At 43.6% G+C, this 7,843-nt stretch overlaps 1 protein-coding gene and 1 non-coding gene across 3 annotated transcripts in view; one reads left to right on the top strand and one right to left on the bottom strand.

Annotated features, from left to right (window-relative positions):
• Nucleotides 1-107, bottom strand: LOC134389765 (U6 spliceosomal RNA). The gene has a single exon (XR_010024741.1). It is a non-coding gene; the product is annotated as a U6 spliceosomal RNA (small nuclear RNA).
• A 2,852-nt stretch (nt 108-2,959) lies between these two features.
• WWP2 (WW domain containing E3 ubiquitin protein ligase 2) overlaps nt 2,960-7,843 on the top strand; it is a 135,951-nt gene continuing 131,067 nt past the window's right edge. The window contains exon 1 of one of the 2 annotated variants that reach the window (XM_063110276.1): nt 2,960-3,027. The gene's annotated coding sequence lies outside the window, so the exon portion shown is untranslated. The remainder of the gene's footprint in view (nt 3,028-7,843) is intronic. The other variant, XM_063110277.1, reaches the window with a different exon arrangement.

Below are 7,843 nucleotides of genomic sequence, written 5' to 3'. Positions count from 1 at the left end.
AAAAATATGGAATGCTTCATGATTTTGTGTGTCATCCTTGTTCAGAGGCCATGCTAATCTTCTCTGTGTCGTTCCAATTTTAGTATGTGTGCTGCTGAAGTGAGCACTGCTTTTTAACTTTTTTGAAGGCACTTTTGTGATGACATATTTCAGACTTTTTATGTGTCTTTTAATAAAATCTCCTATGCTGTAGGATCTACAACAATGAGTTTGGTGCTCAATAAATATTGATGAAATCTATTTATGTGCAAGTTATTTAAAGAGGCCTCCTATGGACCAGGCACTGTTTTAGGAACTGAGAATATAGTTCCTGTCTTCATAATTCTTGTAATGGTAAATATACATATATATGTACATATACTCTTACAAAAGTAAGATAGTGATCAGTCTGAAGGAAATACAGAGAAAAAAATAAAGCAGGAAGTGGGCTGGAGGGATTGGAAGGAAGAGATAAGTTATAATTTTATTTTATTTTATTTATTTTTTCTAAAAAAGATGACCAGTAAGGGCATCTTAACCCTTGACTTGGTGTTGTCAGCACCACGCTCTCCCAAGTGAGCTAACTGGCCATCCCTATATAGGGATCCGAACCCTTGGCCTTGGTGTTATCAGCACCACACTTTTCCAAGTGAGCCATGGGCTGGCCCTAAAGTTATAATTTTAGATAGGGTGATTATGAAAGACTTCACTGAGAGAAAGTTGACAAACAGCCAAAAGAGGTGAAGGGTGAGCCATCTACTGTACGAGGAATAAGCTTTCCAGGTAGAGAGAAAAGCAGGTCCAAAGGCCCTGGCCAGAGTGGCTGAAGCAGGGTACTGAGGGGAACAGTAGTGGGAGATGAGAGGAGAGAAACAACGGGGAGGTGTGGGAGGGATCATGCAGGGCCTTCTAGGTCATGACAAATACTTCAGCTTTTACTCCTTTACGCACAGCGCATGCTCTTTGCCTAGGCCTTTCTCCCATTTGGTGAACCCCTACTCAAATGTCGCTAAATCAAGGAAGCCTTCCCTAATGCCTCTAGAATAGGATTAGTAAAACTCCCATCAATGGAATTAGAGAAGTTTTAGTAGTTTTATGTATGGGATTAATACAGGGTTTAAAGTATTAAGAGAGGGCTGTAGCTCCTTGAAAGTCAGTCTCCTGGATTTGGAATGAGAATAGGAAAAGTAAAGCTGGCCGGTTAGCTCAGCTGGTTATAGCGCAGCCTTGTAACACCAAGGTCAAGGGGTCACATTCCCATACTGCTCAGCTGCAGAAAAAAAAAAGAGACACTAAGTATTCAATCAATTTAATTTAATTTGTATGCATGGTAGGATCCATAGTAATTCGAAGAACCAAAAACAATAGATTAATTAGTACACAGTCCTCAAAGCTAGTTAAGTGATTTGTATTAATTTTATTATCTATTTATTTTTTTGGCAGCTGGCCAGTACAGGGGTCTGAGCCCTTGTCATATTAATTTTAATTCATGATGATTAAAGATGAAAAATTGAGCCTTCTTTCAATCTTCAAAAAAGCTGAGGGTCCGGACATCTAGGCCAGCAAGGGAAGCCAGCCTGATGCCCAGAGGGTCCTGGGAGACAGATATGGGCCCCGTCCCCCTCGCAGCCCCATACATCCTGGCCAGCAATGGAGCCAGCCCAGTACCGGGCATCCTGAGAGCGGGGCTGAGACAGCCCCGTCCCACCCCCACCTAGATCCTAGAAGATACTTATTAAGCACATCTATTTTTTGGGTATGTGACTTATCTGCTCATGTCCTTTACCAAATTTCAGCTTAGATTTTTCTCCTTCATTTTTAAGAGTTCTTTTTTGCAAATAGGATATTAATCTTTGTGTGTTCAAAAAAAAAAAAAAGTAGAGAATAGAATAATGGTTACCAGAGGCTGGGAGAGGTGGGGGTGGGGGGAAGATAAGGGGTGAACTAATGGGGACAAATTATGCTATCTACCCTAAGTGAATCATTGTACAAGATATGCATGGATTGAAGCAATTCACTGTACCACTCAAAAATAAATATAAATAAAATTGAATTTAAAAAAATATAGGGCCGGCCCGTGGCTCACTTGGGAGAGTGTGGTGCTGAGAACACCAAGGCCATGGGTTTGGATCCCTATATAGGGATGACCGGTTAGCTCACGTGGGAGATTGTGGTGCTGACAACACCAAGTCAAGGGTTAAGATCCCCTTACTGGTCATCTTTATATAGGGATTAAAAAAAAAAAAAGCTGTGGGTTCAGACCATCAGTAAAGGATGTGGATATAAAATGTTTTCGCTAATTCATGAAGTCCTACGTCCTCTGTGGATTAAAGCAATGGGGGTTGGTTTGGTGCGGTGGGGCATTTTATGAACCCAGGCAGGAGTTCTGAAGCTCTTCTACTTTTGCCTTATGTTACTTTACAAGAATAGATGCTCCACAAAGGCTAGGATTTTTGTGCTTCTAGAGCCTAGAACAGTGCCTGGCAAATAGTAGGCATAGCGTTGCCAGCAAATAAAAATACAAGATGCTCAATTAAATTTGATTTTCAGATAATTAACAAATCCTTTTTTAGTGTAAATATATAGTGCAGTATTTGGGACATTCTTATTACACGGTTATTTATCTGAAATTCAAATTTAACTGGGTTTCCTGTATTTTATCTGGCAGCCCTACGAAGGAGCTCAACAATTATTTGTTGACAACCGATTGAAGGGTCTCCTGTCATCTGTAAACGAGACTAATAATTGTATCAGCTTCTATAGGGTTGCTGGACAGAATAAATAAAGCGCCTGGCTCTCAGTGAACCCTTAATTTATATGATTGCTTGGGGGACCAGCCGGTGAGCGGAAAACCCTAAGACTTTTAAACACAAACGGTAAAAACAGGCCAAAGGTTCCCAGGCCAGGCCTAGGTTACCCACACCTGAGAGCCCGGCCAGCCTCTTCCGGGTCAGGTGACCGCGTGCGGTCACGTGACCCGGCCCGAGTGCGGGCGGTGGAAGGCGGAAGTGGGCGAGGAGTTGGGCGCCGCTTCTGTGGCCGGGGCAGGTAGCGAGTGCCGGCGCGGGGGGCGCGGCGGCCGGGCGGGCGGCGCGGGGCGGGCCGGGGGCGGCGGGCGGCGCGGGGTGGGCCGGGGGCGGCACGGCCCGGGCGCCGGGGGGCGGCGGCTTCCTGTGGGAGGGGCCTGGCGCGGCGGTTCCGGCCTCCGAGGAGGGGTGTCCCGGCTCACGCCCGAGCAGGGTGGGCGCGCCGCGGGCCGCGTGGGGGCCGCTGCGGAGTGGGCGGCGAGACAGCCAAGGGTGCAGAGGGGAGCAAGTCCTTCCGGAAGGGAGAGGAGCTTAGGTGCCCAGGGATGGAGAGGAGCGATGTTTGTGAAGGGATCGGGATCAGAGGAAGGGGTAACTTGGGACTGAGCTTGGAAGTCGGTGCCTGAGGATGGGCGTATAGAATGGAGGGAAAGGAGAAGTCAGCTGCTTGAGCCCCAACTGGGCGTCTCTTCCTTCCTTTCTCTTTGGAAATGATTACTATCCGAGCTTTGATTTCGGTCCCATTCAGTTTCTAAACTTCAGGAGGGATCGCACACACTTAGTCCTTCTTGGGTAGGATTTCCACTTTTGGAGAGCCTAGCCCTTCAGAGCATCTTTCTTTGAGATTTTCCCTGTTCGGTTCATCTTAGAGGCTTAAAAAAAAGTGTGGGCACTTTGCTGTGGCCGTAAAATGGCTTTTAGCCTCAACTGTTGACCGCGAACTAGCCCAGCATTACCTCAGCAACACCGGGACTGCTGAAATCTTGGACAGAGGAGTGTCTACCTATACAGCTTTATGACTTTTCCTCTCTTTTCGGTTTAAATTATTCAGGTTCCCTTACCGTGTGACTGTTTATCTTGACAAACTGTAACTAGGTACGGTGACTGAGAGGTCTGAGTTGTGTTCCTTAGAACTGTGACCTGGATCCTGATTTTGAGATTAAATACCTGTGTTAAAGCTGGTCGTCCTCCTCTTTCCCTTCATGTTTACTAAAATTTGCAGAAGTGAAATGAGTTTCACAAATGTTCAAACTGGACATTCACAGGAGCCAGAGTCGCTTTCGGTTACAAGTAGGAAAAAAAAAGTACTTTGCTAAGGTATTATGAGTTCAAGTTTTTGGAATATTTGACAAACATTTAAAAGTTAATTTTTGTAGCAGCCCTGTGAGTTAGGTTGGGAGGGTGTTATTCCCATTTCAAAAGGAACATACAGACCTGAGAAAGATGACTCGATTTTTTAATAATGTTACTGGTCTCTTTCTTCCTGCTAGACTGCAGATCCTTCAGGGGCAGGATTAGTGTTTTATTTGGCTACTAGCCTAGTGCTTGGCATGTTGTGGGCACTTGGTAAATGGTGAACAAATGGATTTTTAAAGGTCACACAGCTGTAACTGGTGGGCAAGGGATTGAATGCAAGTCTTCTTTCTCTTGTTAGATAAGTTTACCATTTTCTACATTAATTGTCTATATAAAAGTGATAGGCATGAGAGAAAGGCTTGGGTTGGTTTCTCAGTCTCTTTCACCTAATGACTGCTTTTCTGTTTACAGAGAGTTTATACCAACATCTCATTGAATCGTCTTTATGGTCTTGTGAAGGTTGATATTATCCCTGTTCTACAGATGAAGAAACTGAGGCTTAGTGAAGTCCTTACTTTAGATTCCAGAGCTAGTAAATGACTGAGCAGGAACTCAAGCCCAAGTCGTTTATCCCTAGACCCCATTCTTTTCCATTTACAGAAAGGATAGAAAGCTTTATTTTAAAATATTTTTTTCATGTATAAAAAGTTTGACATATAAGAGAAAAAGTATATAGGTCACAGAAAAAATTGTGGTTGTACAATGTGAGTAACTAAAGTTTAGGAAACCCCATATTATACCACAGCTGCCTCTCCCTGGGAAAACATTCTTTCATTCAATGAATATTTATAAGTACTTATTCTATGCCAGGCATTGTTCTAGAGTTGTGCTGTCTACTACGGTGGCCACTAGCCACATGGGGCTATTGACCACTAGAGATGTGGTGTGAGCATAAAATACACACTGGATTTTGGAGACTTAGCATGAAAAAAAGTAAAATGTCTCATATTACAGTAAATGACCATATATAAATATAATAACATAAATATATACTATAAATGATTTTGGATTTATTGAGTTAAATACAATGTAATTAAGATTTGTTTCACCTGTTTCTTTTTACTTTTTAAAATGTGTTCTGGGGCTGTCTGGTCAGTTCAGTTGGTTAGAGTGTGGTACTGATAACACCAAGGTCCAGGGTTCGATTCCTGTATCAGCCAGCCAACAAAAAACAAACAAAAACAAAACAAAACAAAACAAATCCTGTTTCTTATAAAATTTAAAAAATTATGTGTGTGGCTCCCACTTGTGGCTCCCATTTTATTTCTATTCGAAACACGGCAGATATAGCAGTATGCAAGAGAGGCAAAAATCCCTGCTCTTGTGGATCTTAAATTTTAATGGGGAGAGGCACAATAAGTAAAATGCATATTATATTGTAATAATACAGGGAAGAGGGATGTGGGGAGTTGAGTGGGGTTGCAATTTTTTTGTTTGTTTTGCTGGCTGGTGCAGGGGTCCAACTCCAGACCTTGGTGTTATCACCACGCTCTAACCAACTGAGCTAACTGGACAGCCCTGGTTGCAATTTTAAATAGGGTCATTAGAAGAAGAAGGTGATGGTTGTGGAAGGATCTGAAGGAGGTGAGGGGAGGGTGCCATGTGGTGAATGAGGGTGTAGTGGTCCAGGCAGAGGGAGCAGTACATTCAAAGTCCAGAAGAAGAAGCACCTCTGACAATTTTTGGGACCAGCATGGCTGGAGGGGAGCGAGTGACCAGGGAGTAGAGAGATGAGGTCAGAGTGGTGTTGGGTATGGGAAGAGAGGTGGACAGGTTGTGGAAGGCCTTGTAGGCCATTGAGGTTGTTGGTTTTTATTCAGGGTGAGTTGGGGCCAGAGGAGGGTTCTGAGCAGTGGAGAGGACACAATTCATACTGCCTTTTGACAAACTTACTCTGGTCGCTGCGTGAAGAAAGAGGAACAGGAGTTAGGATGGAAACATGGAGACAAGCTTAGAGGCTGTTGCCATAATCTGGGTGAAAGATGCATCCCGAGTATCCTTTGAAATGCAGCCGACAGGATTTGTGGATAAGTTGAGTTGGAAGTTGGGTGTGAGAGGAAGGGAGGAGTCAAGGGTGACTCCATGGTCTTTGGCATGAACAGCTGGAAGAACAGTTGTCATTAACTGAGATGGGGAAGACTATAGGAGGAGCAGAGCTGGCGCTCAGTTTTGTTCACATTGATTATAAAGTGCCTAGCAGAGATCCAAGTGAAGAGATCATGGGCAATTAGATACAGAAGTCTGGAGACTGGGCTTGGGCTGGACATGTGGAAGCTGTTAGCATGTGTATGGTGTTTAGAGTAAAGCGACTGGATGAGATCACCAAGGGAATAGTGTGGATGCACATCCAAGAAGAGTGCTTCTTGCTAGAAATTAAATTTTGAAACACATCTCAGCTTATACTATCATACTAGTAGCTATTTTAAGTACAGCAAAGCACTGTAGTATATATCTGGGAAGTTGGTTTTCTCTCCTTTTCACTTTTCATTTAAAGACCCTTTTGAAAACCACAAGCTAATGGGTTTCTTTTTTCTTAAGGAGGCTACTCTTCCAACTGTGCATCTTTGTAGTGCCGCTGAAATCAATTTTGAGTGCCAATTTCTGGAATTAGTCTGGCTTTCTGGGTTGGCAACCAATATAGAGACCTCCAAGAGGGATGGGAAAGAGACAGCCAGTGAGGATGGATAAGTTTTTAATGTTTAAAATATTCATTTTACCAAACTTTTTTTTTTTTTTTTTGGGGTGGCTGGCTGGTATGGGGATCTGAACCCTTGACCTTGGCGTTATAAGGCTGTGCTCTAGCCAACCCAACTGCAACCAGCCAGCCCCCCAAACTTGTATTGAACACATGTTGTTTGTCAGGCATCCTAACATTTTCTAGATTTAAAACAAACAACCCCACTGAGGTGAAATCACCCGTGTGAGGTCACGTAGCTAAGAAATGGAAGAGCTGGGTTTGAATCTTGTTCTTCTGAGTCCTGATCTGATGCTTCCATAAGTAAGATAGATGGCAGTGAATATATATATATGTACACTACCGTTAGAATCCAATCAGTGAGCTGCTTTTGAGGGACTTTGAGTCACTTAAGGCTCTTATGGATTCTGGAATTTCTGAGAGGTGGGAACAAAAGAGAAGATCTTGCTTCCCTTAGATACTAGCTAGTATCTTTTTTATTTTTTTATTTTATTTTTTTGTCCTCTTTTGTGACCGCGCTCAGCCAGTGAGCGAACCGGCCATCCCTATATAGGATCCGAACCCGCGGCGGGAGCGCTGCTGCACTCCCAGCGCCGCACCCTTCCAAGTGAGCCACGGGGTCGGCCAGCTAGTATCTTTTTTAAAAGGTTGCAGTCAACCCCCCGCCCCCCAGCTTATAAACAAACATTTAGTGATTTAAAAACATTTAGTGATTTAAGTCAAGTGCTAATAACTGCTTCTAGGAAAATACCAAGTATGAAGACGTGGCATTCCTGACCTAGGGCCAATTCTCTTCCTCAAGTCACCCTTGCCTTTTGCTTCTTGTTTTGTCACAGATCTGCTTTCCAGTCTCTTGTATTAGCCTGTAATTTCCACTGGGGTTCCAATGATATACCTCCACCTCCCTCCCTCTTTCTCTTTTTATGTGCTTGGTCTTTGTACAGATGTCATTTGGCAAAGTACGATTCTGTTTGATTGTTTTTCAATATGGGCCTTTGGAGAATGG

Source organism: Cynocephalus volans, chromosome 10 (genome assembly GCF_027409185.1).
Source record: "Cynocephalus volans isolate mCynVol1 chromosome 10, mCynVol1.pri, whole genome shotgun sequence".
Taxonomy (NCBI): domain Eukaryota; kingdom Metazoa; phylum Chordata; class Mammalia; order Dermoptera; family Cynocephalidae; genus Cynocephalus; species Cynocephalus volans.
Note: the sequence above shows the minus strand (reverse complement) of the source record. Positions and strands in the feature narration are given on the sequence as shown.